The 24,504-nt window shown below is 43.5% G+C and overlaps 1 protein-coding gene and 1 long non-coding RNA gene across 3 annotated transcripts in view; one reads left to right on the top strand and one right to left on the bottom strand.

Annotated features, from left to right (window-relative positions):
• Srgap1 (SLIT-ROBO Rho GTPase activating protein 1) overlaps positions 1-24,504 on the top strand; it is a 258,469-nt gene that overhangs the window by 5,179 nt on the left and 228,786 nt on the right. The gene's annotated exons all lie outside the window — the stretch shown is intronic.
• Positions 17,100-18,322, bottom strand: LOC143436256 (uncharacterized). The gene is made up of 2 exons (XR_013106399.1): positions 17,886-18,322; positions 17,100-17,598 (listed from the first exon to the last, which is right to left on the bottom strand). It is a non-coding gene; the product is annotated as an uncharacterized LOC143436256 (long non-coding RNA).

The raw sequence follows: 24,504 nt of genomic DNA, 5'->3' as shown, positions 1-24,504 counted from the left end.
AGGATTCCAGGCTGGTTTTTCATGGGTTCACACAGGCCTCCACAGAGAGGTAGAATGCTCTCAGGGTCCTGCAAGGCTCCTCAGGACTGAAGGGCAAGCCCAGAGACAGACAGTGGAAGTCAGGGGACTGCATGTAATTTACCTCTCCATGCCATGGGCTTTCAGAGGAAAGCCATGTTCCTAGTATGCTCATGGAATCCGCTTTGCTGTCTCCATATAACCTAGAATGGAAAATGACAACTATCATTAGGAGTTAAAAGTTGATGGCTGGAGGGACTTCAAACATTGTCTTGACCAACCCAGCCATTTATATGATGTAGGGAGGCCTTGTAGCAGAGATATAATTGTACGATTGCATGTAATCTCATGGAAAGTAAAGACAGGGTCCATCTTACCTGAGGAGTGGTGGCTTGCTTTCGGGTTTCTCTCAAAGATGGAGGCAGAATAGTTACCCACTGAGAATTTATTCATTGAAGAACTCACAGTTGAAAGAAAGAAAGAAAAAAAAAAAAAGAATAAACAACTTGCCATTAAATTATCTCTAACTGAGGGTTTTTTTGTTTTGTTTTTGTTTTTGTTTTCCCTCCTTGCCAAGATCATTTCAAGGATCTGAAGTACTCTGGGCAGCTTCCCATGATGGCCTTGTGGTCAAGAAAAACAACCTGGCGACTGTGTATGCTCCTTTTGCTTGCTGTTGTGTTGAAACTGATCTCAGCTACTGCAAGGAGCTTGTTTTCTCAGATAATGTTCCTAATTACAGAATTCATTGAGGAACTGATCTGGAGACAGTTTTGGGCAAAGCGTGTCCTTCTGCAAGACAATGAAGGTTAGGGTACCCTGAAGCCAGGAAATCCCAGCTCCAGCCATCTTTGCTGGATTGTTTCCTCCTGGGTTGACCAGAAGGAGCCACAGGGCTTGAGCCCCTGGCAGGTTTCAGAGCTGATAAGTCAGACCCCAGATTCTTATCTTTTCTTATTCCTCCTCCTCTTCCTCCTCCTCTTCCTCTTCCTCCTCCTCCTCTTCTTAGAGATAGGCTAGCCTTCCTGTAACTGAGGATGACTTTCTCCTCTTGACCTTCCTACTTTCAGCACCCAGGTACTGAGGTTACTCGTTGTCTTGTTCATGCTACCTAGTTGAAAAATTTAAAAAATAAGTAAACTATGTTTCTAATCTGTTGGGTTTTGATAGTTTGAGGGCATTGAGGGTAGACGTTGGGCTGAGAGGTAATTATGAGAAGACACTGTTACTTCTGGAAACACAATTACTTGCTAATTTATTGACCACCTACATGTGCCACCCTGTTGCCACCTCTTGGGAAGAGGAGGAGCACAGTGTTTAAGTGCAGGCTGTGGTGTTAGCTCAATGCCTTGGTACTAATTACACGTGTGATATCAAAGGTGCAATTTCTTCATCCACAAGACATGGATAACAGTAGTAAGAACTGGTCTTTTTGAGGCTGCCATGGGGGTGGTTTGTGGGAAACATTTTGCACAGGCTTGGCACATAATACCTGCTCAATAAATGTTAGTCATTATATAATGATTTCATTTGTGTCTCACCTACCCCCTGTTATATTCTGATCTAGATAAGTCTTTTGAAATCCAGATGCCTAATCTGCAGTCTTCCTACCTGAATAGGTGTGTGCAGGGTAGATCTTGAATCAGCCACGGCAAGTATAGGGACCTTAGACCAGGAATGTTTTTCCTGGTGGAGTTGTTGTTTCTTTGTTTGGTTGGTTTTTTTTTGTTTGTTTGTTTTTTGTTTTTTGTTTTGTTTTTTTTTTTTTTGTCTTTGCCTGGTGTCAGGACTTTAGGGAAGACCCCTTAACAAGTGCAGTGACCCAGGGAGCTAAGTTCCCAGAAGTTTCCAGGTCCTGCAGTCCTGATGAGTCCAGGACTATAACTTTTGCTATAAATATCAAAGCGATGGCATGGTTTCCCTAAGGCAGTCAGCTTACAACCCCGCCTCGTGTTCCTTGAGTTCATACCTGCCCTGTGACAACCACTCTGGTTATGGAAGTCAGCGGTTCTCAACCTTCCTAACACTTCGACCTTTTAATGCAGTTCTTCATGTGGTGACCCCCAACTGTAAAATTATTTCCACTGCTACCTTGTCATTTTGCTACGGTTGTGACTCGTAAATGCAAATATCTGTGTTTTCTGACCATCTTAGGAGACCTCTGTGAAACGGTTGTTTGAGGACTGGAAGGGGTCGCGACCCACAGGTTGAGAACCACCGCAGCAAGCCCACACTGAGTCACCACAGTTTCAATATAGAGCACAGTGCCTCTCCTTGCTTCTTTCAAGCTTTACTTTCACCCCTCCACTCCCATGCTTTGCTTCTTCTCATTGTGAAACTCCAGCCTGTAATCTGTGTATCCCTGAACACAGGCAAGAGAACACACATACTTTCTTTCGTGAAACTCCAAGGGTCCTTTATGGGCCACTTAAGCACTTGCTCCAAGAGACTCCTTTCTCCTGAGTACTTTTTGTTGTCCTGGATATATTTGTATATAAAATGGAAACAGAGATCAAATATCTTCATCTATAAAACAGATAACAGATCAAACCATGGCCAGTAGTGCTGAATCATAGATAATTCTTAGGTATGCATATAGTTCTAGCATCTGTTAATCATGGGATGAAATATTCACGCCAGTGAGATGGATGTGAATGTTAGTTTTTACACACAGAATTAGAGCTTGGTTGAATATTTGATGCTGAGGGATATAGGAACCTGCAGTGTTTTTTGGCGTGGATAGATATTTCTGTTTTATAATCACCAGTGCATAGATGGTTGCTTGGCATAAATACATAGTTCAACATGGCAGATGAATGTTTAGGACCATTGAAATTGTTGGGAATTCTGTCTTTACCTCAAGCCAAAATTCGTTTTATACTTTCTTTCTTTCGTGAAACTCCAAGTCAAAACTCAGACAGCAGTTTTCAAACTTCCCGTTCTCTTTAATGAGATTTTTTTTCAAATTGCCTGTTTTTTTTAAGATTTATATTTTTATTTTGTGCATATGAGTATTTGCCTGCACTTATGTACATACACTGCTGGTATGCTTCGTACCCACAGAGGCCAGAGAGGTCATATGATCTCTTGGAACTAGAGTTACAGACAGTTCTGAGGTGCCCAGTGTTGGTTGTGGGACTTGAACCTGGGTCCCATGCAAGAGCAACAAGTGTTCTTAATCTCTGAGCCATCTCTCCAACCACCACAAAAACACTGTCTAAAACCAAGCATCTTAAACAACACAATCTGAAGCTGTCCTGGTTTGATACACACATGCCGAGGAGGGACAGTAGGAAAACATGGCTTTCTGTAATTAAACCATTATGCTTGTATAAGAGCAGTGAAGGCCACAGCAGTCGAGAGCTTATAGTTGTCTGAAATCTGCACTGACGTGTTTCAGGTAGTATTTGTTGGCGCTGTGTGTGTTGTGTATGCAGAATGCAGTGGACTACATCGGTGCTCACGGGAACACACCGTATTCTTCACTGTGCTCTGTTTTCAATGCATTTCAGTTACTGCCTGTTCAGAAACCTTTTCTTGTTGCCAGATTTTCAAGTTTCCCCCAAGTCAGCTCTACAGCCTTTATGGGGTCATGACCCATAGTTTAAGAAGCTGGTTCTGGGTGTCTTCCACTGGGTGGTCTGCTCTCCTGCTCTAACTGAGAGCTCTGAAGAGACTTGACATCAGACTTGAGAAGAGCCCAAGCTAAGTACTCTGTGGGCTACGGCTCATTGGAGGGGTGGTGTTGTTCTTGAAATAGGCAATTTTATTTTATTTCACGAGAGCTCTTACTTCATTTGCTTTTCAAATCGTAGGTCCACGGCGATTCATGAAATTGCTTTAGCAGTAATTACATGGGAATAGCAGCGTAGATGAGGGCTAGCGCTCACATCTCAGAATAAGGAACATTTCAGCAAAGTGACCCTTGAAAATTCTCAAGTCAGCTGGGCACTGTGGCATGCCTTTGGTCCCAGCTACTCAGGAGTCCTGAGACACAACCTGGATGACATAGTGAGACTGTAACACACACTAAGGAGAATGGGGGGAGGTAGGAAGAAAGGAGAGAAGGATGGAGGGAGGGAAGGAGGGACGGACAGCCAGACACACAGAGGGAGAGAGAGAGGCAGAGTGAGAGACATAGAGGAGAAAGAGATAGACAGGCAGAAAGACAGACAGACAGAGGGAGAGGCAGAGAGAGACAGAGAGGGAGGAAGAGATAAGCAGAGAACAAGACAGAGAGACAGAGAGACAAAGAGAAAGACAGACAGACAGACAGACAGACAGAAGAAACTCACCAAGGACTGCATCCAGGAACACTCAAAAGCCAGACATGAACTCATGGTTCGCCTCCTACTTCTACATGGCCAATTTCCAGTTGGAAGGAGAAGTAATTGTAACCCTTTCCCCTCCCCATTTCCAAATAAACACAGTTAAATTCCAGTCAATTAAGTGTGCTTCTGACATAATTCCATTGTATCGTGAACTGGACCAGAGTTCTTTAGTCACGCTGCAATGAGATGCCATCCACTCATCCAGTCATTCAGCAGTTGTCCATCAGCTGCTTTACCCAAGTTAGGCTCCCCGAGGGCGTGGCTCGGCCGTGCGGATTATCCAGCCGCCCATGCCAGGCCAGCTATATAGGGTCTCTTATTTCACTAGGAATATAATCACCTCAGACAGATGTAAAAGCCACCCAAGGCACCTGATTTTGCTTGTGGTGTTTGTGAGGCAGTGTTTGTTGAGTGAATACACACCTGTTAGAAGGGTCTTTAAGTTACCTGAGGAGGGTTGCTCTGCTGGGGGAGTACTGTGCAGCACACTCGAGGGAGAGACATCTGATCTAACTTTGATAGATGAGTGGGTGTTCCCCGAAAAGGTGGGGGGGGGGGCATTCCAGGTAAAGAAGAGGCTCCAGAGACTCCCGTGCATTTCCTTTTTAGGAATCATCATTTTAAAGACGCGCAGCTGAGGTGAGTACAGGACGGCAGTATTGCAATAGCTAACAGACATTGCATGTGTGTTATGTGCCTGGCAGCCCAGGTGTCCCTCATACACACTAACGTCTCACAAGAAATGCAGGAAATGATACACGTAGATCCCACTCTCCACATTCGAGTGGAATTGAGGAACGTTGAATTAGCCAGAGGTGACATAGTGAGAGACCGGTCATTATGAGGCATATGCTGTATTCCAACGTCACAGAAGTGGTTTTAGTTTTGATGTGGTTGAGAGACAGGTGGGAGCCACTGAGAGTGATGGAGTCCCATAGGAGAGTGTACAGGATAGACTCAGAACTCGGAGCAGAGGGAGGCCAATTTTAAAAGGTATATATATATATACATATATACATATGTATAGTATTAATAATATATATGTATATATATTATATATAATATTAATATTATATTATATATAATATTAATATATAACATATAGTAATAATATATATATTATATATATTATATATATTATATAATATATTATATATATTATTAATACTATATATGTTATATATTAATATTATATATATTCTTCATTAGCATGTTGGAAGGTTCATGCAATTACAGGGAAGGAAGAAGTGAAACCTATCAGGTTTAGGGACTGTAGCATGACACAGTGACGTGCTGGAATGACATCTTGATGTGTATGTGTGTACATGTGCACACATGTATGTGTGCATGTGGAGGTCAGAGGTCAACGCTGGGTGTCAGTCACCAGGAATGCCGGTTTACCTAACATACATGAGGTCTCTCACTGGCCTGGGGCTTGCTGATTGGGCTGCACTGGCTGGCTGGTTAGCCCCAGGGATCTTCCCTCTCTGTCTCTTCCACAGTGGAGTTGCAAGGACTGGCCACTATGCCTTAACCCTGTATGGGGGTCAGGGAGTTACACTCAGGTCCTTATTCCTACAAAGTAAACCTTTATTGACCGACCGTCTTCCCAACAAAGAATGAAGTATGATATGGTCTTATTCTTTATCTTAAACTTTTTGGGCACCGTGTGTGTGTGTGTGTGTGTGTGTGTGTGTGTGTGTGTGTGTGTAATATTAAATAAATACAGATCTGGTTATGTCGCTCAGTGGTAGAGTGCTTGTGTAGTGTGTTCAAGGCCCTGGGTTCAATATCCAGCAGTGCATTAACAAATTTAAAAAAAAAAGAAGTAACCCGGGTTACCTGTCTGCACCATGGGCATGCTGATGTCTGAGTGGCAAGCATTGGGTTTGATTTTTTTTTTTTTTTTAATTTGCGGTTGTCCCTCTGTGGAGTCACGTGATAGATGTGTATGTCTTTGGAATTAAACACCTGAAGAGGAAGGCTTCCGTCCATCGGAGCCTCTTTTATATCTCCTCCTGTTCTGTCAGGAAGGAGAGTAAGTTACATTTGCCACAAAAAGTGGCCACTTTGAGGGGTTCCAAGTCTAGATAGAAGCGTGGGTCCTCTTCCGACACTCGTGTGTGTGTGTGTGTGTGTGTGTGTGTGTGTGTGTGTACTCTTCCAAACTGTGAGTTTCCAGAGGACTGGGAGAGATCCAGGCAGAACTATTCAGTGTTACAGGTACATGAAGCAAGTGTGTACAGCCAGTTACTAGTTAACCCGATGGAACGAGACACTGTTGTATTCCACGACATTTAGTGATTGTAGAGTTACTAGTACATCTTGGGGATTTACTGCTACATCTTTGGTTTTCTTAGTCTGGGTCTCATGTAGTTCAGTCTGGTCTCAAATGTGATATGTTTCATGTGTCTGAGGCTGGACTTGAACTCCTGATCCTCCTGCCTCAACCTAAAGGGTTATAGGCGTGTGCCAGCCACCACCCCCAATTTATTGTTCTTTTTAGCTAAACAATAGCAGATAAAATGTGAAAGTCCAAGAAAAGTTACTTTACGAACGCATACAGATCCGTATTGACTAGCTTTCTCTACACTGAAGCAGCGAGCATGAGGACGATGCATTGTTACAGACAGTGGCCGTTCTTCAGACTTCCCCAAGAGTTTCCTTAGAAAAGGGCATATTTTAACTGTTCCATAGCCCTTTAGCGTTTTTGATTGATTGATTGATTGATTGATTGATTGTTATTGATTGGTCAGGTGTCCTGATTAGTCTCAGTCAAGAGTATGTACATGGAATTCTAGCTGTGCAGCCACCAACCTTGCGTGTATGAGTGTGTGTGTGTATGTGTGTGTTTCATAATTCCTTTTATATCTTGTTCAGATTGCTTCCAACATCACATTTCTTTAAAGATAATAACTTGCTCAATATCTCTTCTTTTTAATTTTCCACACAATAAGACCTCGTTGTTACTCATTTGCTAGACGCTTCCTTGGCTTCAAGAGACTTGAAGCTCATAAGAACTCAAGGCCAGACATAATATGGGTATCTCATGAAATCTGATGTTTTCCCAAAAGCAGCAATGAATCACTTGGGAATGATGGGTCACGAGCCTGTCTCTTCTTCCTCTTCCTCTTCTTCTTTCTCTTCCTCTTCCTCATGGTGGTTTTATATCCTGTCTGTTATGATCAGCTCTTGGTAAGTTCTTCCTTCTGTCTCATGTTAGTTACTGTGTCTATTCACCACACTCTTGTTTGGCAACGTACCAGCCTTCCTATTTTTTTCCGCCATATTAGCATTTTGTTTTTCAACACGCAAGTAATCCAAGGAGGAAAGTCTTTGGGGGCCCTCACTTCCATGAGGGTTTGCATTAGTGAACTCCATTTTTGTGAAATGGAAAAAAGAAATGTCAGTTTGACACCTGAGATTTGCCAGATATAATTTCTATTTAAATGTAATGGAGCTGTCACCTTAAAACAAACAAACAAAAACCGTATGACGTCCAACCATAGCTAAGAGCTCTTCACTTCACAGGTTGACCGTACGCAATGAGGGTTTCACCATCTCTCAGGAATGGAAGCAGAGTTTTTGTGCAATGCCATGAGAACATTTAGAGCAGTCCAACCCGAGGCTGGTGAGGTAGCTCAGTGGTGGAGCATGAATGAGACCCTGGATTTGAGTCCTCCACCCCAGCACACACTCTACCCAAAAGAAATAATCAAGAACGAATGGAAGAATCTATGCATAACCTTGCTCACCATAGTTCCTTTAAACAAAGGAAGTTACAAATATAAGTGAATTTATAAATATTTATAAGTTATGAATTCCTGAGTCAGTAAATACTCAAAACAGGCATGATGTGGAAAAGGGTTAGAATATTATGGAGCTACTAAAAAACATAATTTTCTAATTTTTTTTTTGTTTTGGGTTTTTGAGAGTGGGTTTCTCTTTGTAGCCCTGGCTAACCTAGAACTATCTCTATAGATAGACCAGGCTGGCCTCAAACTCACAGACATCCTCCTGCCTCTGACTCCTGAGTGCCAGGATTAAAGGTGTGTGGCACCACCGCAGGACTGATAAATGTATACATTATTACATGGGGGGGGGGGGGGAAATCCAATGAATAACATAAAATATACATGCAAATATTGTAGTCACTATTTCTGGGAGAATAGAATTGTCAGTTAAAAAATGTTTATCAAACACTCTTGTAGTTTCTGAAACAAGCATACTCTACTAAATTAGAGAGTGTGAAATACAAGGTGCTGGAGGTAACCCCACCTCCGGCTGACCTCTCAGATACGTGGCGTATCTGTTGCCATAGCGACATTACTTTACGATAAGGAAGACATTCTTAAACCCACTCTAAACTGTAATTATTTGTGTAACTACTTTGTTTAATCTCTGTTCTCCATAGACTATGGCTCTTATCGCCATGTGCACACACCAGCTTCAGTACTGAGCAGGGCACCAAGCAAATAGTAAGCGCTCGGTCAATATTTGTTTCAACACACAAAGATCAGATTTCTCATATTTCAGACTCTTAGCAGGAAGGTCACCAGTGAGAAAGCTCCGGGAGCACTGGCTGCTCCCGGGCGGGAATTTGTCCTGCCGAATGGATGTAAATAAGGAGATCTCATGGTGTTAAATAGTGTGGGTTTTTTTTGGTTGGTTGGTTGGTTTGGTTTGGTTTTGGTTTTCGAGACAGGGTTTCTCTGTGTAGCCCTGGCTGTCCTGGAACTCACTCTGTAGGCCAGGCTGGCCTCAAACTCAGAAATCCGCCTGCCTCTGCCTCCTAAGTGCTGGGATTAAAGGCATGCGCCACCACCGCCCGGCAAATAGTGTGTTGTTGAACTAGAAGTGTGTGTGTGTGTGTGTGTGTGTGTGTGTTTACGGTTTGGATTTTTTTGGCATATTATACGTACAAGAGTACAGATGTTTCTTTTTTTTTTTTTTTTTTTTTTTAAGTTGGGATTCTCACGTTTTAGAATAAGAGTACCATAAGTTTATGACAGAGCCACCCCAGACACCCTGTTTTTTAAGTTAGGACTTTAAGCAAGAGTGTGCATACTTGTAGCACTCTAGAAAGGTATTTGGGCAGGATGGTAGAAGAGCCCAAAATCCTCTGAAAAGACATAGTTGGAGTCTATGGTTGACTTTAAACCTCTGAATTGTCTAAAGCTTCATACTTGTATGTCATTGCATCCTAAGGCTCTCTGATAACTGACAAAGTACAAAACTGAGTAGCAGTCGCCAGCTGCTGTTTACAAAACCAAATGATAAAAATTCCCTTAATGAAAGTAATGTGCTGACAGAAGTAGTTCTTGTTTAAAACACAACTATGGTGTTTACTGTGTCTCCCTGAGACAGCTCTGCAGAGTGAGTTTCAGTTACTGGGAAGTCGGGCAAAACATTGCTTCTGGAAAGAAATGTGGGTGTATTTACACAGAAACCACCATAAAATTTTAGAAGCGCCTTCATCTCTCATTTTATAGAGCTAAACCAGGAGGATTAAGACATGGGAGGCAGGTAGAGATATGTATATATATGCACACAGTAAACAGGCCCGTGGGGAAGCTAGTGTAGGGAAGCCTCGGGCTGTGTACTCCACAGGACCCTCACATCCTCTTGATATTGATCTGTGGCGTCTCGGAACGTGTGTGGAACCATTCTCGGACAGGAGAGAATAATCAGGAACTTAATGCAATCAGAGGCTTAGAGCCTGTTGTGGGAAGCAGCGTTTGGCAAAGCCCACAATCCTCCTGTAAATGAATGTTAATCGCGTTTATCAGTCACTTGTGCTATCTTTATTACAAAATTTGCATATTTATGACCCTGTAAATATGTTTAATGGTAAAATTACAGTGTTTATGGAACTCGGCTTCCAAAAAGGATGTACCCCTTTGATGGAGAAGAATTATGTTTAAAGACTGAGATTCCAGACCCTTCTACCCGTTAGCAGTAGCTCATGTCCTGTGGGACAGGGGTCTCCTCAGAGTAGTTTCCTCTGGCAAGAACCAGGATGTATGAAAAAACAAACAAACAAAGAACTTCAAAGACAAATGTGATTTAGATAGTCTTTGTGCAAAAATATATCACCAGCTGTAGCAATGTTAGCTTTCTAGGGCCACATTTTAACTACATCCTTGGAATCGCACGCCCCATCTTGGTAAACTGTACCCTTATCTGCTTGGATACTGCTATGATTAGGTTTTCTCCTGTTGACTCAAAACACAAATGAGAATCACCTTCGAAAGAAGAAACTTCAACTGAGGCATTGCCTCCAGCAGATTGGCCACCCGGCATGTCTGTGTTGCATTTTCTCAATTAACGGTTCAATGGGAGAGTCTAGCTCCCAGTGGATGGGCCGCCCATGGTCAGGTGGACCTGGGTTTTATAAGAAAGCAGGCTCAGTAAGACAGTAAGATGTTCCTCTGTGGGATTATCTTGCTATAGCAAGGTCTCTGCCTCAGCTTCCTGCCATGGGTTCCTGCCTGGGCTTCCCTGGGTAATGATGTACTGCAACTTGTGAGTTATAAACCCTTTCCTCCCCAGATTGTTTTGATCAGTGTTTTATCCTGGCAACAGAAAACAAACTAATATAGATACTGTTTATTTTTAATTTATATTTATTTTCTTATTTTATTGTGTGTATACAAGCATGTGTGGAGGCCAAAGGACAACTTGTGGGAGTTAGTTCTCCTCCATCCGCCCTGTGGGTTCCAAACCCTGGTCCTCAGGGTTGGCTTGGGTATTGTTATTGAATCTTTGCTATTTGCTTATATATGAACCAGACTTTCAAATTGAATGGCTCTGCTTAAAAGAAAATAACATGTGTGAAGATGTCTTTTTAGTTTTGTAATCTGTACTTATTTGTGTGTGTGTGTGTGTTAGGAAAATTTGCCTTACTTTTTTCTGTTTTGCAAATGTAAACCCATGAAAAGATATTAAAGGTATTTTCCTTCCCCTATTGGAAGGATTTAAATATGCTTGTTGTCCTGCAGAATATAATATAATAGGAAAATATAGTTTCTATTAGCCTTCCAAAAAGGGGGGGGGGGGGCTGTAATTGAGATGTGTCTCAGTCATTATTTTTCCCTCCCTGTCCTTTGTTAAAGTGGACACAGGGCTCATTCATGTAAGTAGGTTATGGGACAGGTACAGCCTTGTTCTCAGAATTACCAGTGGGTTCCCATCCTCTGGTTACTTTCTTTGGATTCCCTATAATATTATAAAAGAAATTGTCATTTCATAAAACCTAGGTGTAGAGTTTTAAAAAACACCTTCCCTTTGAAGTCAGTTCAGATAGTCAGAGGTTTCAGCTGATGACTTCTCAAAGGCTCCTGGGAGAGCAAGCTTTGGGTCACTCTTGAAGCCAAGCCCTGTTATACAGTGGTCAGGGAAGCTTTGGTAATTCAGTAAGCCCTCGGGGCCTCGCTGCCATTGTGTGGACAGGAGGCCAACTCTAAGGTACCAGGGCCACACACCAGGCCCTCCTTTTGGAAGTGGATAAGGAAGAGCATCCAGAGTTCAAGCCAGGCTCTCCCGTCTTGCTCTAACAAGGTCAGAGATTTTCTCTGTCCCGTGCTCAGTCCTGAAGCCGCAGCGTGATGGGCCCATTGATGTGGCTGTCTTTATGGTTTCCATGTAAAGGCAGGGCCCAGAAACTCTGTGAAGGGACAGAGAGACAATCCATGAGGACTTGTTGGCTTTTCTCTGTCACAGCCACTCAAACACAACTGTCATGACCAGGAGTTGAGGGTATGTAATTAGACAGTGGCCATGTTCTCGTAAGGCCTGTTTTTGTGGAGCAGATTCCAGCTTGCTGATCCCCGGTGCAGAACTGAGCATGTCAGCATATCTCTTTTAAGGTTGATGATTAATTCTTGTCCCCAGCATCCCAACTGTGTTACTTGGTTCCTCTGTTCATCTAAAGTACCAAGCTTAGTTCCTGAATCAGATGAACCCAATCAACGGGAGCTCTCAAAACTCCCAGCAAGCCTCTGGGCATGCTGGGGTGCACTTGCGATCCCAGCGCCTGTGACACTGAAGTGTGAGGAGTGTTATGAATTGAAGGCCAGCCTGGAGCACGTGGGAGGACCCTTTCTCAAGCCAAATAAAACAGAACAAAATAACCTGGAGTGAGAATCGTCTTGATGTCTGTTTAAAGGCACTTTATTGGGTTTTGTTGTTGTTGTTGTTGTTGTTGTTGTGTTTTCTTTTAAAGAAGTTAATTTAAATTATTTAGACAGGGTCTCATGTATCCCAGGTTAGCATGGAATTTACTGTGTCTCTAAGGATAACCTTGAACTTCTGATTCTCCTGCCTCTAATACCTGCTGGGATTACAGGTGTGATTTGTCTTGCGGGAGATTGACCCCAGAGCCTCACAGATGCTAGGTGACATACCCAACCAGTCTTTGTGTCTTGTTGTTTTAGAGGGAAAGATACATTTCTATGTGCTTATATACTAAAATTGTTTTGAGTTGTGCCTTTTAGACTGTGGTGGACTAACCAGTGTTTTTTTTTTAATTGTTAGAGTCTGATGTTTCCATAAACTATAGTAAAAATTAATTAATACAAAAATTATTACAACTTTTACAATTGTAATTAAATACAAAATTTATTGCAAAAGTTAATTTTACAAAATTAATTATAAACTTATTAATCAATACAAATATTATTCAATTATTACCAATTAATACAAAAATTTAAGTAAGCAAAGATACACGAGTACACAAGCTCTTAGCTTTTTCAGTGAAACACACCTGTCCCTTCCAACAAAGCTTCTTTTTAAAAATATTTTTCATGACCTTTATTCATCTCGTGTGTGTCCATGTACCCACGTGGGGGTCAGAGGACAGGTTGTGGGCACTGTTCCTCTCCTGACACCGTAGAAATACTGACTGTAAACTCAGAATGCACATGTTAGCTTGTTGGGGACTGCATCTATTCAGCCATCTTGCTGCACCGAGAAACAAGGTTTCTGAAGACTTACTCTCAGTTTTGCTGATTCCCTTAGCAGGCTGGTCCTGGTCATGGGCCAAGCTTGTAGCACTGGCCTGGCAGCAAGCAAGTTCATGGGAATTCATGTAATACGCTCGCACTAGTCTCCCCTGGATTGAATTGGTCACTAAGTAGATGTGGTTGTCCCATCTTTAGTAGGGTCACCAGTTGTAAGTGAAAATACTCGCTTCTCCAAGCCTGTGTTCAGTCACCTGCACTCCACAATGCCAGGTCGTGTGTTTTGAGATACCTCAACTTATGGAGATGGCCGTGGGTTGCGGCATCTCAGTCAACAGGGCATCATCCATGGGTTCCTGCACTAAGAGTCCATGTCTCACAGGGTGCAGATCTGCAGACTTCAGGTCCTCCCCACCCCACCACACTACATTCTTAGCTCTGAAAGCATTGTCTATAACCTCTGTAAGCCTTAGATTTGATTGCTGTTATCTTCTGTGGCACCCTCATAGATCCATGGCCTTGCAAGAATTGGGGATACCTTACCCTGTTTTTGGATCCTTGACTAGACCCTAGGTACGCCCTGAAAAGGTTTTGACGTGTGAGTGAGCGAGGGGTGATGTTTTCCAGGCCTCTCACCAGCACCACATCCTTTATCAGTGTGCTCTTCAGTTTGTGAGGGTCCCTCTCAAAAATATAACCAGATTGGACTGGGGGAGGGGAGGAGGGGAGTCACTCCAGGAGAACACATTGCTGTCAACACTTCTACAGTGCCACAGCCCAAACACGGGCTGTGTATTTTGGGAAGTAAAGTGTTTTTCTCTTCTCCCGTGTTATGTTGCTGACTGCTTGACAGTGCTGGAGGAGAGCAGCCAGCATGGTGCCACCACCCGAGGGATTGTCACATGGAGTTTCTGGAAGCTATCAAGGCCACACCTTAAGTTTGTTGAAATCCGTGGCCATTGAGCTCTTGAGATTACAGAGAAGTAGTTTCGTGGAATACGCAGAAGGATGTGCAGATGCTTGGCTGAAACATAGGCTGTGTTTGAGTGAAGATAAACGATCCCTGGTGTCGTGCACTGACCGTCTGTGGCTATTTTATGATACACACACAAAATGATACCTTCGAGGGGACCATAAGAAAGTTTAGGATTTAATTTGCTTAATAAAAGGCATCTGAAAGGGAGAAATGTCTTCCCCAAATAAACTGAGAGTTCGTAGTGTATAATTTTAATGTCTTCAAAGCTTATTTTTAATAATGGTTCTTAAACATTTTAACATCCCTGCTAGCCTACCACCCACCAGAGGTAGTGGAAAAGAAAGGATACTACCGGGGGTGGAGGCAGTGGACCTGTTTAGAAAGGTTCTTTGGAGCAACTCCTGTCTGTGTTGTCTGGAAATGCACAGTTCAGTTCACAGGTCAGTAGCGGCAGCTCGATTCACTTGCAAAGACTTCACAGATACACTAGCTGTCCAGTTCGGTAGAGTCAGGATAGCAACAGTAGTAACACAACCAGCACCTAGTAGGAATCAGCAGTGGTGGCACTACCAAGGAGAGACAGCCAGGTCTCAGCCTCTCCTCGAGGGACCAGCAGGAAAGCCAGAAGTTCTCAGCTAAAACAAAGGTCAGACCCATAAGCATTGCACAGCTAGCTGTGTCAGCAAGTCAAGAGTTACTGTGAAGTTGACCATGTTTGATCCTCCAAACAGCATGTGTCCTCCTTGTGCCTTCCCTCAGCAAGCATGTTCATCTAATCAGCCAGAGGCTGAGGAAGCAGCAGAAATGCCACAGCACACCACCAGAAGTTCTTGGTCCATTTCTCTCTATGGAGTCCCAACAAATGCAGTTCAACCATACAATGTAAGGCGGATCAATACGAATTCGTGTTGTTAGCAAAGAATCCTTTATCACATGTCCTTTCACGTGCTTGCTTTAGCAGAACATCCTCTCTCCTGTGTCTGCTTCAGTGAAACGTTCCTTCACGAGTCTGCCTGGCCTTTCACACCTGTGCCCACTTTAACGAAACGTTCCTTCACGTGTTTGTCCCAGCAAAACACCATCCAACCGACTTTCCAAAGATCCCTCAAGTTTCCACTTAAGTGCTGGGTTAGTTTTTTGCTTATGTTTTGTTTCGGAAGAGAACAGGAAGGCTAATAACATTGACTAAACTAAACGCTGGCTTTGATCAGATTGTCCGGATTCTTGTCTCGTCTCTCTGACCTTGTTTAGGTTACTAACATATTTGAACCTTATTCTCCCTACCTGAAAATGAGACCATACAGACTTGTCTCATGTTACCCCCGATGTCTTTGGTTTTGTGTGACAGGATGGAACAGGGCTCCCGGAGGCTGGGATTGAGTCTGCCTTCACTTTAATACTGCAGTGTTGTTTCTGTGTTAGAGGTGGGTCTGTTCTTTGCTCATCCCAGGCCGTCCCCAAAGCCGCCCTTCACCCTACACACTGTTACAACAGCAAAGGTAATATACCATGTTAAATCTTTTGGCCAGAAAAGGAGAAGAAAACCTGATTTTTGTTGGAAGGCTCCCAGCTGGTAGACTGTAGAATCACACAGCAAATGTTCTTGTTCTGATGACCAGGCGCCTTCCTAAGTGAAACGTTTTAAAAGCAATTCCAACTAAAGTCAAGGGACGACATTTTGCACATTCAGAGCTGCAGAGCATGTAAAAATGCCTGCAGTACCAGCACGTGTCCCACAGTGGTAGCCCTCCCCAGGACCTGCTGGTAATCAGCAAGCACGCTTCTCCTGTGACATTTCCTTGTGTGCATATGGTCAGAAACATAGGACTCACATCATATAGTTAGAAACACGGAGCACATGGGTTTCTGCGAGTTTTACATTTCCTAGTTCAGTATCACTGTTGGTTTGGGTTCTTGCATCATTCCAGTACTTTAAAGAAATATTAGAAATACTTAAGAAAATAAAAGTGTACACACACATAGGATGTGTGGTGGGGTACACGTGTCACAGCTCATGCATAGAGGTGAGAGACAAACCTTCAGGAGTCTTCCCCCCACTTAGGCTCCGGGGATTGAATGCAGGTCAGGTTGTTAGGTTTCTGTTGAATACTTTATCTGAAAGCCATCTTGCTGGCCTCCCATCAGGTTTTTTACAGGTGTGTTTTGGTTTTAATTACATTTCATCTATTTTTCTCGTGTGTGTATGTGTGTGTACATATACACATGTACACATGAACATGCATGTCTGTGTTTGTAGTCTGCCTGTGTGTGCTTATGGAGGTAAGAGAAGGACTTGCAGAAGTTAGTCCTCTTCTTCCACCTTGTGGATCTGAGGGATTAAACTTAGGTTGCCAGGCCCGAAGGCAAGTGCCTTTACTGAATAGTGAGGGTTTCACTGCTGTGAACAGACACCATGGCCAAGGCAAGTCTTATAAGGACAACATTTAATTGGGGCTGGATTACAGGTTCAGAGGTTCAGTCCATTATCATCAAGGCGGGAACATGGCAGCATCCAGGCAGGCATGGTGCAGGAGGAGCTGAGAGTTCTACATCTTCATCTGAAGACTGCTAGCAGAATACTGGCTTCCAGGCAGTTAGGGTGAGGGTCTTAAAGCCCACACCCACAGTGACACACCTACTCCAATAAGGCCACGCCTCCTAATAGTGCCACTCCCTGGACTGAGCATATACAAACCATCACATTCAGTGTGCTGTCTCACCAGCTCTCCAGAAGATTTTTTAAAATCAGCTAAATTCTCAGCTTTCTCCAGATACTACACCATGAGTAATAATTTGGCAGGGAAAACTAAAGAATTTGGTAGAAAGAAACATTTTACTATTTTAAATGCCACAGGATCTGAACTACTAGAGATGATGTATGGTTTAGTGAAAGGGGGATGGCAATATCTTTCCCGTGCTCCTGGTAGCACCCCAGTGCCCAGGCCAGAGCCAGGCACAGAGTGGGTGGTCAGGGCTCCCACCCATGTCCGTGTAAAGAAGGAACATTCGACAGACAAAGCCACATTTGTGGTCCCGGAGACTCACATGTTACACCCTGCAGATGCCTCAGACCATCCAGCAGGACCGCTTTGAACGTCTGCCAGAATTCTTCTGGGAGCGCTTGTGGCCTGGGCTCTGATCCCCACCTCACCCGTCTACTCCAGCAGATTGGGAAGTGGTGCATCTTGTGAGAATTCTCTGGCCTAGGTCATAAGTCACGGGAGCAGCTGCTCCTGGAGCCGGGAACTGTGGTGCCATTCAAGCTGGGAAGGAGTCGCTGTGTTTAGAAACGGTGGGACGTCATACAGCAGCGCTAGAAACAGAAATAAGTGACCCGGGGGTTAAAGAGAACCGTAATTGTCTGAGATTGGATAGGGTGGCAGAGAACACAACCGACCACTCCCACTGTCCTGGATCTTCCCTGGAAGAACAGTAGTGGTCGACAAGTCTGCCTTGAAACAGACAGCCATGTCCACTCTAAAGCATCCAACCTGCGCCTGGCACACAGACATGCTATATATTTACTGAATCAGCACATGTGGTAAATGCTACAATTCTGAAGTAAAAGGGAATTGAAATTAAAAGCGTAAGAATACCCACGGGTCATTGAGTCTTTCCTGGAGACCAATTCCTCACTGGCTTTATTTGTTAGTTCCTGACTTGACGGTTCTTCCTGATTGTCTCTGTCCCATTTATTTCTTTTTGGAATGACTCCGGAGTCAAGATTTATGCTTCTCGGATTTGCTGGTTCGATTCAGCACCTACTTCCTGAGACCCGGGTACTTCTAGAGCTCTTTCCCTCTGAACCTGAAGGCAGAATTGTGTGACCATGAACAGAGGGAAGGCCCCTGTTTGTCAGGAGCCATGTTTGCGCCTGAAAAACAAATGTTGACAGAGCAAGAGGCCAAGGTCCAGGGGAGACTGGGCTGGTTAGCAGACGAGCTGACAGCACAGGTAGGAGTTTCACTTTAGGGCAGTGTTTCTCAACCTCCCTGATACTGGGACCCTTTAACACAGTTCCTCATGCTGTGGTGACCCCTAACTGTAAAACTATTTTTGTCGATACTTCACAACTGTAATTTTTCTACTGTTATAAATCATAACGTAAATATCTGATACACAGGATATCTGATATGTGGCCATCCTGAAAGGGTCATTAGACCCCCATGTAGAGAACCCCTGCTTTCTCTCCTTCCCGCTGCTGTTTGCTGCAGGACCCAATAGCAGACATTTGAATTTGAATTCCATAGTAGGAAAAAAAAAAAGATTCATGTTAATTTAAAAGACTGGCTTTTTGGTTGAGGGAAGCCAGAATAGTGGCTGACCATTGACACGGGAGCTATTTAAAGGGCTGCAAGTTTCAGCTGTGTGTGCTTAAAGCCCAGGGTGTGTCTTCTATTTCCTCACCCCCAACAGCAGCCAGCTGCAGCTAGGATGAGGGGGAGGAGAGCAGACCCCTTTGAGTGGCAACAAGTAGCCCTTCACTACACTAGGTCCCTGCCAGCGGCACCTGTGCTCTTTGAGGCTTTCTGCAGGGTCAAACATTTCCTGCCCTGTCCGGGGCCCTATGGAGAACTGGCTACATTTTCCCCTGGGTGGGAACGACTATGGAGAACTGGTTACATTTTACACATTCTTCACCAACCCGGCTGTAGAACTTGGTTTCCACCTGGTGTCCCCAGCCCTCATACACAGCCTTTTCTAGCAGGAAACTCAGCTCCCCTGCTAGGATGGGGCAAAGCCTCTCCCTAGGCCCACGGGGCTATAACCCCGCCTGCTTCTCTTTTCATATGACAGAAGCCCTTCCTTCACCAGGGAACCAGGTCTCACCAGCTGGCTCTTTTCGGCTCTCACATGCAAGGTTTTGGTTTCTTATCCACACTTTGGTATGTCTCACAGGAATCATGACAGCCAAATCCTGTGCCCTTCACCTCCTCCCCTGAGCTGCTATCAGAGGACACTGGCCCTGCTGGGCTAAAGAGCAGTGGGAAGGAAGTGCTTATCACAGCTGCTCCTCTGTTCCATTCCCTTGCTTGGCTCCAGAGAACCCAGTCTCTTGTCTCCTCTTCCTCGTCATCTCCAAGCTATGTGGAGACTTTTCTCTCTCTCTCTCTCTCTCTCTCTCTCTCTCTCTCTCTCTCTCTCTCTCTCTCTCTTCCTCCTCTTCCTCCTCCTCCTCCTCCTCCTTCTTCTTCTTTTTTTAATTTTAAAGATTTGTTTGTTTGTTTTATGTAAGTACATGGCCGCTGTCTTCAGACACACCAGAAGAGGGCACCAGATCCCATTACAGGTGGTTGTGAGTCACCATGTGGTTGCTGGGAATTGAACTCAGGACCTCTGGAAGAGCAGTCAGTTCTCTTAATCTCTGAGCCATCTCCCCAGCCCCCCTTTCTCTCTCCTTTCTTATGAAGTTTTTTTTTGGGACCCACCTCAAAGCTGATCAACCTTTCTTTTGCATCTGATTGTGTCTGGTCCACTTTTCCAGTACAGATTGGTTTATAGTGGGGTGGGATTAGCATACCTCTTTGGTATGTAGCAAGTCTCTTCATTTTGAATTTCTGTGGAGGGGATGCATGTTGAACTTACTAAACTCATTAATAGGTTGTTAATATTTGGAGCATAATAGTATATTCAGGAAAACAGAACAAATGTTGGCAGTAGAGAGAACCCTGTACCCCACTTTGGAAACTGTCAGCCAGAGCCATGGAAGTTATGGAAAAAAGTTCACTCCAGAAATTCTGATAGATGCTCTTTCCCCAAGTTCAACATCATGGAACAAGAACATTATCAAAACAATATATGTGCATAATTATTTTGTGTGTACTCATGTGCAAGTGTGTATGTGTGTGAGTGTCCATGTGTGGAGGCCAGAGGTCAACCTGTGGTGCCATACACCAGGTACTGTCCAATTTTTTTTTTAATTTTTTAAAAGTCTTTCTTGGCCTAGATCTTTCAGTGGAGCCCAGCTGGCCAGAGAGCCCTAGAGATCTGCTTGTCCCTTCAGGACAGGAATTGTGTGCCACTATGAACAGTTTTTGTTTGTTTTAAAATTATTATTTTAGTTAAGAATTCCATATGTGTGTGTATAATCCATATATAATACATATGTATTTAATATCTATATATCTATATATATACATATATATATATATATATATATACACACATATATATTGCATTTTAATGAAGTCCAGTCCCATTCCCTCACCCCCCAACTCCTCCTATCGGTCCTCACCTCTGTTCACTCCCAATTGCTTGTATCTTACAAACAAGCAAGCAAACCAACACCGAGTCCTCTTGGTGATACCCATGCATTCATGGGTGTAAGGCCATCTGCTAGAGCATAGGTAGCCTCTGAGGGGCCATGAGGTTCTTCCTCCCAGAAACCATCAGTTGCTGATAACCCTTCACCACTCCCAATGCTGACTTGATCTTGTGCACAAGGTCCCAGCTGTTGTGAGTTCCTGTGTGTGACTGTCTGTCCTGTGTGTCTGGAAAATGCTCCTTTGACAGTCATCCCTGTCTTGGCAATCATTCTAAGTCCTTCGTATCTTCTAATCTATCACAGCAATCCCTGAGCCTTGGGAGGAGGGGTGTGATGTGACGTTCCATTTAGCGATGCACATTTGGCTTTTCACAAGGATGCTGAGGATTGAACTTGGGTCTTCATGCCTGCAAGACAGTTTATCAGCCACCCTGTCTCCCCAACATGATATAATAGTAAAGTAAATAACCATATAATGAGAAAACAACTGTTCTTTCCCTCCTTCCCTCAAGCCCTGAGCTACAGTGCCAACCATGTTGTAATGGTTTTAAGTCCCAGTGGTGGTGGTGGTTATCATATCTCTGAGTTCTGCAGTTTAATCTTTAATATGGCCAGCGAAAAGCAGCCCCTGAGAGTAATGAGGGGTGAGGGTTGGGTAGGAAGGTAGGAATAACACACTGGGGCTTGGATATGATCGAAATACACGGGATAAACTTCCAAAAGGATTAATAAAGTTCTGCTATTAAAACAAGTCACCATCTATGCAATACTGAATTAGAGTTATGTTGCAAAATCTTTTACTGATTTTTATTGTGAAATTTACTGGAAAAGTATTCTAAAAAAAAATTCCTTTAAGCTAACATATTGGTTTTTCTTTTTCCTTGTCTTTTCTTTTGCTTATTATTATTATTTATTATTAGTGTTATTAGTATTTTATTATTGAAGTACTGGGGGGGGGGGTGAACTCTAAGCTTTCTACACATGAAGCAAATTCTTTACCAGAGCCAAAGCCTCAAGTCCCCCTTTCCCTTTCTCCTTTGAGGTAGGGTCTAAGGTACCCAGGCTGGCCTTTAACTTATGATCCTCCTGCCTCAGGCTCTTGGATTGATGGGCTTTCAGGCCTATTGAATCAATGTTTCCTTTTTTTTTTTTTTTTTATCATCCTGAGGTCTTAAAGGACCGTCTTTTGATATGTGGTACTGAGTATGCTGCTCTCACCTGTCTCCCCAAGTTCTTCCCATGTTCTTGCTTCTTATGGGTATGGAAATTTTATCACACTAGATGTAAAACAACCACAATGTACTCTTCAGGGGAATCTGTACACCTACAGCTTGCTCTCTTTAAAGCTGGACCTAAGAGGCAACTGTGCCCCTCCCCTGGGCCATCATGCCAGGAAATGGGGTTAAAGAGAAGCATGTTTTTCTTTTAAGGGGGGGGGCACAATCTACATGCTTCAATCCCGAGAGCAAGATGGCTGCCTGTGGCAGAAAATAAAGTTGGTAGGTTGAGAATTTAATGCATTTAATTAAAAGTACTGTGCTAAAAGAAATTGCAGCAATTATATATTATTAAGGTGAGTGGTGCCGAGGCTTTGAAGTTGTTTGCCGCGTTCCATTATTTCCTTGATTGCGTGCCATCCGAGGAGCAGCCGAGCCGCCAGTTATGCAGCAGGTATTTTGAAGAGCAATACAGGAAATCCTGGCATAAAATTAGAATCTTTGGGATTCTGTGCTACCCACCTAAACTATTGCTAAGTGAATCCAGTCATTCACTGTGAATGTGTTGTTTTCTGTGTGCCCCTCCCCCCTTCAGACACTATTTAGCCTATTTTAAAAATGCATCCTATAATATTCAGTTTTGTTTTTTTTTAAATGGTGAATCATTATTTTTGAGTTTAAATGTGACTTCTGTTTCAAGCTGAAGTAGATGAATAATGAGATCAGAGATCTGAGACTAGTCCTGTGTATAAGAAACCCAGGCTTGACCATATAGGGCTTAGAGCATTTGGGGGTTAACAGACAGCCCAGGACGTTTCTGGTTAACAGTACCCCAGTAAGTGACAGGGACTTCAGGGACAAGAATAAAACCTCTGGGCATGAGTTCTCATTTCTGAGCTTTCCTGGTGCCAGTTATCAAGTTGAAAAGGTTTATAGAGTGCCTGTGACATAGCTGACAACTTGAATCTGACAGATAAAAATGGCTAGCCATGAATGGCTATCCATCCTCCCCATTCTACAGAAAAGAAGGCGGATACTCAAGAGGCCAAGAGACTTCCATGGAAGGCATGGTTCTGGCTAGTTTTATGTCAACTTGACACAAAGTATCCCTCAGAGAGGAGGGGGCCGCAATTGAGACAATGCCTCCGTAAGAGAAGGCTGCAGGCATTCCTGTATGGAGTTGTCTTTAGTGATTGCTATAGTGGATTCTCATCCTATTGTGGGGTCACCTTGGTCTGGTCGTCCTGGGTTCTGTGAGAAAGTAGGCTGAGGAAGCAATGAGGAATAAGCCAGTCAAACAGCACATGGCCTCTGGATCAGCTCCTTCCTTCGGGTTCCTGCCCTACTTGAATTCCTGTCCTGACTTCCTTTGATGATGAACTTTGTGTGATGTGGAAGTGTAAGCCAAACAAACCCTTTCCTCCCCAAGCTGCTTTGTTCATGGTGTTTTGTCATAGCAATAGTAACCCTAACTGGGACAGTCGCCCACCATGTGACTTTGGCCCTGCACATCTGTCTGCAGCATTTTATGCATATCTGAATATTTCTGTATGTTTTAATAGACATTCTTCCTTAGAACTTTGTCACTGCAAATACATCTGACATTACGGTGGGGTCTTTTATGCGTTAGGAAACAGCCATTTGTTCATCAAAGTAAACATTTATTGAGTGCTTGCTTCCCTCCAGCAGTCTCCCTTCCTTTAAAGATATTCTTGGATAGCATGGTTTTAAAAAGCTGATGTTCAGATAAAGACTGGAGTCTTTATTTGGCTGTTTGTGATCCATAGCTTATCCCATACAGAAGTTATCAAGCCCTCAGAGAAAATATATTTCATGATGTACAGAAAGTGGGCTTGAATAAGTTAGGAACTTTTGGCCCTATGCAATCCAGTGTAGTAGCAGTTAGGTAAGTTTGACTATTTGGGTCAGTTGTCTGCTCTCTCTAAGTCCTTTCACTGAACCTGGGACTCACCAGCTCAGCTTAGACTGGCTGACATGTAAGCCCCCAGAATCTAGCTGCTTCTGTCTCCCCACACTGGTGTGACAGGAACTCACTCTATACCAGGCTTTTTCCATGGGTTCCAGGGATCAAACCACAGATCCTCATGCTTGCTTGCATAGCCATTCCGGCAGCTCGGTCCAGGTTTGTTTTTATCAGACGTATGCTTCAGAGTGCAGCAACAGTTAAGCCTGTCCTTTATCACACACTCCTGATGTCACCTCCCTGAGCCTGTCATTTCTCATCCGTAAATGAAGGAGTGGGGCATATGATCCTGAGGCGCTATAGAGATCATGTGATCTATTAGCCTTGTATAAGGCCTGGTTCCTGAATACAGTATGTGCTCAGTTAATTCTTGTTGATAATAGTGCAATAATAATATAATAATAATGATAGTTATCATATAGTATATGATCAGTATATGATGATTGTTATCATATAGTATGCAGAACATACCACAGAACATTCTAGATGAATTATTGGCTGGAAGTAGAAAGCCCAGGTATAGATTTTGAGCATCCAGTGAGGGGAGGCATCAGGAGGTTTGAGTTCTTCTGAAGAAGGGCTTTCTCACATGGCTACACTTGATAACTCGGGGGGGGGGGGCATGCATGTCATTATTTGAGTTTCCTGTCCTGGATACAAAATCTTAAAAGAAGCAGGCAGGTGATGCCTCCAGGTAAAACAGGCTTCGGGTGTGAGGTTGCGATTATGAGAAGGGCAGTGTAGACTCCAAGG

The sequence above is a fragment of the Arvicanthis niloticus genome, chromosome 22 (assembly GCF_011762505.2).
Source record: "Arvicanthis niloticus isolate mArvNil1 chromosome 22, mArvNil1.pat.X, whole genome shotgun sequence".
NCBI classification, from domain to species: domain Eukaryota; kingdom Metazoa; phylum Chordata; class Mammalia; order Rodentia; family Muridae; genus Arvicanthis; species Arvicanthis niloticus.
The sequence above is the reverse complement of the archived record's forward strand: the minus strand, read 5'-3'. Positions and strand labels throughout refer to the sequence as shown.